The sequence below is a fragment of the Nematolebias whitei genome, chromosome 21 (genome assembly GCF_014905685.2).
Source record: "Nematolebias whitei isolate Nwh7 chromosome 21, NemWhi1, whole genome shotgun sequence".
Taxonomy (NCBI): domain Eukaryota; kingdom Metazoa; phylum Chordata; class Actinopteri; order Cyprinodontiformes; family Rivulidae; genus Nematolebias; species Nematolebias whitei.
The window spans coordinates 7,431,073-7,437,734 of record NC_056518.1 but is presented as its reverse complement, the minus strand read 5'-3'; positions in this window follow the sequence as shown (position 1 = coordinate 7,437,734).

Here is a 6,662-nt window from a genome sequence, read left to right as displayed (position 1 = left end):
GTTTTCTTTTTCATGATTTTTTTTTTAAATTTTGTTTCTTTTAAATGAATGAATTAAATTAAATTAAATGTTAAATGGCTTCAAACACTGCCTCTCAGCGAGCAGGTCCCTGGTTCAAACCCCGGTCCAGGGGCCTTTCTGGGTGGAGTTTGCATGTTCTCTCCGTGCATGCGTGGGTTTTCTCCGGGTACTCCGGTTTCCTCCCACAGACCAAAAACATGCTTGTTAGGCTGATTGGTAACTCTAAATTGTCCCTAGGTGTGAGTGAGAGAGTGAATGGTTGTTTGTCTCGTTTGTCTCTGTGTGGCCCTGTGATGGACTTGCGACCCGTCCAGGGTGTACCCCGCCCCTCGCACTGTGATTGCTGGACATGGGCACCAGCGACCCCCGTGACCCAAAATGGAATAAGCGGGTAAAGAAAATGGATGGATGGATGGATGGATGGCTTCAAACACCTGCTAAGTTCATGGCATAAACCAACAGACATGTTCCCGTTTTTAGTATTTTACATCCCTTTATAATGTAGCTGTTTTTGTTTTTAATATAATTATCAAATCATATGTTTTTTTTTTATGGGCAGCACGGTGGCACAACTGGTAGAGCTGCTGCCTCTCAGCGAGCAGGTCCCTGGTTCAAACCCCGGTCCAGAGGCCTTTCTGTGTGGAGTTTGCGTGTCCTCTCCGTGTATGCGTGGGTTTCCTCCCACAGACCAAAAACATGCATGTTAGGCTGATTGGTAACTCTAAATTGTCCCTAGGTGTGAGTGAGAGAGTGAATAGTTGTTTGTCTCTATGTGGTCCTGTGATGGATTTGCAACCCGTCCAGGGTGTACCCCGCCCCTGGGCACCGGCGACCCCCGTGACCCAAAATGGAATAAGCGGGTAAAGATAATGGATGGATGGATGGATGTTTTTTTTTTATGACTGTCTCTTGTTATACTGATAAATATCTCCTGGAGGGTAAACTATATCTTGGCTGCAAGTATCAAGCTGTGAAATCCTTCGTTTTCTACAACTGATAGGGGCTGGTCATTAATTATGATGAAGTTTAGTAACTTCTCTGTAAACATTTGAGCTCCGTGGTTTCAGCGATGTCTTCTTCTTGTTCAATCTGAAGCAAGCAGCCTGATTTGGGGCAGCCACGCTCAGTCTGTCCCTCCTTGGAGACGGGCAGACTGAGCGAGGTAGATTGGACGCGGCTGGCCGGGGTCGAGTCGCCTCTTTCCGGTTGAGCAAAGAGCAGCGCCCCGCTGAAGCCACGGAGCTCGAATGTCCAACGTAAAACTAACTTTACCGCGGTTTAATGTGGTGCTATGGCTCTGCAGACATTGCACTTTGCTGTCTTGTTTTGTGGTGTTTCTAGTGTAAAATACTTCCACACAGTGGACATGTTTACATGAAAAGTTTGTTAGCTGTTAGCCACAGTGATGCTAACTCAGTCCTCATGTTGTAGCTGGCTGCAAACTATGAAATGGATTTCCTGAATGTGAGGCGGGTCTTATTACTCTGGGTTCATGAGACACGCCGCCGTTCAGGAAATCCATTCCATAGTTTGAAGCCAACATGCATCATAGATCAGAAATATCGGCAGGTGGATCAGAAAAATCCAGTACGTAAATTATGCTGGTATTGGAGGCCGATACCGATACTGGATCGGATCGGCCCCATCCCTAGTTTCAAGGTCCATCATCCAGAACCTCTGTGAGGGCTGATCCCAACGCCTCACCTTCCAAGGCCCCGGTGAGTGTATGACTCAACACCCCTCCAGCAGAGTCTGCCACAGAGGATTCCTCATTGCCCGTGAGCCCCTCTGAACTCACCAAAATAAAGCTGACCCTGCAAAGTCTACTCTCCTCCGCTAAACTCAACCCGGACTGTCAGAACACCATGTACTCCCTAACAGAAAGACTATTGTTGTCTATACTCGGTCTTACGTTAATCCCAGTGTATCATCAGATGCTAGTTGAGATAAAGTCCCTGAAAAAACACACCAAATATCCATCTCTACCAGATTCTGCCTTCCCTACTACTGACTTTGACACTCCTGCTGTAGATCTAGACTCTGTTCCTGGCCCGGACTCTGTACCTGACTCAGCCCCAGAACCTGACTCAGCCCCAGAGCCTGACTCTCCTGTTCCTGACAACCCCAACTCCAGACCCAGACTTGACTGTTACAGACTCACCTGCTCCAGACCTGACCACTTCAGACCCTGAACCACTAGCTCTCTGCATCTCAGAGAGGATCCTGAAGGACTCCTCTCACTGCACCTTGCTTGATGTGAGGCCTGACCCACCTACATTCCCTTTTACCCGTGCCTCGATGGGGTACAACCATTACACCCCACTTCCTCCTTGTGTGTTTGTGGAAACGGGTCCCATTGCCCCACCTCTGAGTGTCTCCATGGGGGTTGGACCAGAAGCCCCACCATCTCATCATATGTCTGTGGGAGCGGGTCCTGATTGCCCACCTCTGATGGTGCATTCACACCAGCCCTGTTTAGTCCACTTTAATCGAACCCTAGCCCATTTGTCTACAAAGTCCAGTTCGTTTGAGGAGGTGTGAATGCACAATTGATACGGACCAAAAGAGCGAACTCTTGTCCACCTAAAAACCTAGGTCTCGGTCTGGTTGAAGTGAACTCTGACGTGGTTTGAATGCAGTGTGAATGCAAGCAGATCGAAGACCGCTCCAAATGCAGGACGTGGTCTACAGCGCAGGGCAAACAAACGCGCATTTCTCTTACCTCATACGAAGCCATCAGCCACCTTCTGTGAAAAACAACATTCTTCATGGTCTTCTGCCTCATCTTCTGCTCATGCTGAGTCCATTGTTGAAAAATGACAAAACAGAAATCCTAAAACCGCTAAAATTTGACGCCACTCCGTTTTCGTTTTTATTTCCAGAAGAAGTGTTTTCTTCAGAGTTTTTTGTGTCGTTTCCTTCAGTAGTTCTTGGTGCAGCCCCACCACAGGCAAGGGGGGGGGGGTTTGACTCGATTGACTCAGTGCAGTGTGAATGCAAACTGCACCAGCTGAAATATAAACAAATGTTGTGAATACTGGTCCCCAATCGAACCGAGTCTACCAGACAATCAGGTGTGAAAACAACCTGAGTGTCTCCGTGGGTGCTGGACCAGAAGTTCCATATTCTCCTCGTGTGTCTGTGGGTACTGACCCCAATGTCCTGCCTCTGAGTGACTCTGTGGGGGTCAGACCAGAAGTCTCAGTACCTTCAAGTGTTTCAGTGGGGGTCCAGGCGAACTCCCCTTCCTCCTGTCCTATTGTGGGGTTCCAGGTGGGCTCCTCTCTCTCCTGCCCTGCTGTGGAGGTCCAGGTGTGCTCCTCTTTTTCCTGTCCTGTCAAAGGGGTCTTGGAGGATGCCTCTCACAACTGCGGTTCTGAGTAGGTCCTGGTGGATGCCACTCACGCCTGCTGTCTCAAGGGTTTCACACCATCAGGGGGGTCCCACGCTCCTCGAGGGTTCCATACCGTCTCCTGCTGTGGGTTCCATGCTACTTCCTGCTGTGGATTCCACGCCACTTCCTGCTGTGGGGTTCACACCACCTATTGGTGTGGGGTCCACACCACCTCCTGCTGAAGGTCACGAGGCAGCTGCATCCCCTGAGGTTCATATGGCAGCTGCACTCCTCGAGTGTCATATGGCAGCTGCACTCCTCGAGGGTCCTACATCAGCTGCACTCCTCGAGGGTCCTACAACAGCTGCGCTCCTCAAGGGTTCCACGGCAGCGGTGTTGCCTGAGGTTTCAATGCCTCTTGCTGAGGGTTCCACATCCTCAAGGGGTCTTCACTTTCCATTCCGCTTGAGTCTCCACGCTGCTCGAGATCTTCCACGCCACTTGAGGGTCTTTTGCTTCCTGCACTCCTTGAAGGTTCTTCTCCTCACCTTGGTTCCTCGCCTCATCCCGGTTCCTCGCCTCTCCTTCGGGGCTCCATGCTGCTTGGGTGTTCTGCAGCACCCACAGATCCAGCTCTGGATCTGCTCCAGCATTTTGGATGGCCCCCCGGCCACCCGCCTGACCTGCCCCAGCATTTTGGATGGCCGCCCGCCTGCCCGGTTGCTCGCCTGCCCGGTTGCTCGCCTGCCCGGTTGCTCGCCTGCCCGGTTCTGGCATGTTGGACGGCCTCCCTGCTGCCCACCTGAATGTTGGCCTTATACTAGATGGCCTATGTTGGAAGGCCCCTAGGCTGCCCACCTTGAACTCTGGTCTGATTAGGGATGGTCCACTGACTGCCTAAATAATTTTTTTTTGGGTGTGTGTGTGTGTGTTCCTTGTTTATGTTTAGTCTAGTTCCCAGGTTTTACCCTGTCGGTTTTTGGTTCTGCCCTCATGTTTTCCTTGTGCCTCCATCCTTGCAGTTCCCCCCTCCTCCTGCCCAAGTTTTGTGGGAAGGGCTTTTGGAGATGCCTGGGGGGTCCTTGGGGGGAGGGTACTGTAAGGATGATGCCCTCTTGTGGTCTCCCTGTGTCTGTAATCCCTAGCGTCTCTCCCTGATTGCCCTGATCTGTTCCCTCTGTGTCTTGTCCAGGTGTTTGTAATTAGGTCCTGTTTTGTCTGTATATTTAGTCTGACTGTTAGTCCTGTTCAGTGTCGGTCCATCGTCAGGTAATGCCTCCTGTGTTCCTTGTATCCTGCAGTAAAGATCCAGTCCTGTAAGTTTATGCTGCCATGTCAGCCTGTTTATTTATTATCATTATTATTAAAGTATTTCTCATTTTACCTCCTGGTCTCTGAGTCCTGTCTGCACCATTGGGTTCTTTCCTGCTCTCCTCAGTCAGAAACTGTGGTAAGGTATGTCAGCAACTGACCTATCAGCGATCACAATTTATCCCAAAGGTAAATGCCGCTTATTTGCAAAAGCTGTACCCCCTTTTCCTCCAACAACATTGACAGGGTTTTGCATTATGAACGCTTTGCAGTCATAGGGATTTCGTGAAAATCATCAAGAAATATGGTTAAACCTTGTCAGTGGAGAACAAGTTATTCAGACAGCGTTACCCTGAGTGTTTAGAGGATGTAATACAATTTATTGCTTTTCCAAAACCTAAACAGAGTCTGGACAAATGTAAAAGATGGATAAAGCTCTGCGGCTGATCGTGTAATCAGCTGATTACAACAGTTATAAACAGAAAGTACCACATGTTCATCTGTACGAAGGTAAATGCAGGTAAATACTCCATTTGCTGTCATAATTACATTGTATTTTTGTAGTGAGTCACGTGGGTACGTGTCACTTGTTGTAGTATGACAAATATATGAAATATATATGCATACAATATTCACGAGTTCTTCATCTTTCTGACTGTGTAATGCCGTGCATTGAATTTAACAGAAATGCGAACGAGAGACGTTATTACCTTTGACCCATCAAAATGAATGGAGTCATTTATTTTCAGAATCAAAGTTTAACATCAAACATTTACATTAATTTGGCAAAATATGAAAATAATAACAGACAGTTTCACAAATAATGAACTTCAAATCACTCGGCGGTGATTTGAGGACTTTGCTTCAGATATTTCTAAAATATCTGTACTAGTTTTGTGAGAGAGAGAAGAGTTTAAGATGAAATGGAGATTATCTTACAGAGAACTATGTGAGAGAACTAATATCTGTTGACCAGAACGTGCACGCTTCATCAGATTTCAGCTCGCCTCCGGTACACTTTAGTCGAAGAAGAGACCGTTACCTTGTTGATGATAGATCAGCTCGATAGAGAGTCCTCCAGACCTTTCAGCGTCTCCGTTGAGAGCTGCTGAAATCCTTAGATAGTCGTGCGTGGGTTGTTCAAACAGAAGTTATAATTCCAACGTCTCTGACTCTCCTGAATTCTCGAATTCTCTTCCATTCACTTCACCATTCTCCATGAATTCTAACCAATTCTCTTCAGAACTCCTTGAGCACTGCTTCAGAACTGCTTCCGAACTACATGAGAACCGCTCCAGAACTTCAGAACTATTCACCATTCCCCCTCTCTAACAGAACCGAGAAGTTCTCACATTTTAAATGAGTTTACTTCCGGGTTTACTTTAGAGCTTTCTGATTCGTGGATGGACCAGAAAGAGGTGTGGTTTTTGACGTAAGGTATTATCAGAAGTCGAGGTCAGGGAATGAGATTTGTTTAACAACTGACAGAGAGATTATTGCAAAAAGCAGACTTCGTGGAGTCTCTATTCTGATTATCTTCTCAAATAGTTAAACATGACATTTCTTCTTCAGTAAACATTTAGTTGACCGAAGCTTCAACTTTCACATACTTACGACTTGGCTCATTTCAGACAGAAAATCAAGAAATGCATATTCAGGTGATTTCTTCTTTGAATGAGGAATAAAAATCATTACTTACTGTTTATGTAAAATAAAAATGAGTAGTTCTTTTCAATCTGTAAGCATTGAGTGAACTAACACAATTTGATTATCAAAACATTTGTAAGACAGTAATGATTATAGAGGATTGTCTTTTCTGCTTGATTAATTCAAGAAAGAAAGTCATCAGATGGCTCAGACTTATTCAGATCAATGAAAATAACAGTCTCTGTCCATCTGGTAGATTTGAGGTCATCAGGGTCAGATAAGGGTCAGATCATCAGGTCATCAGGTTCACTACATTTTTAATGGTTAAATGTAAAGTTAATGCTTAAAG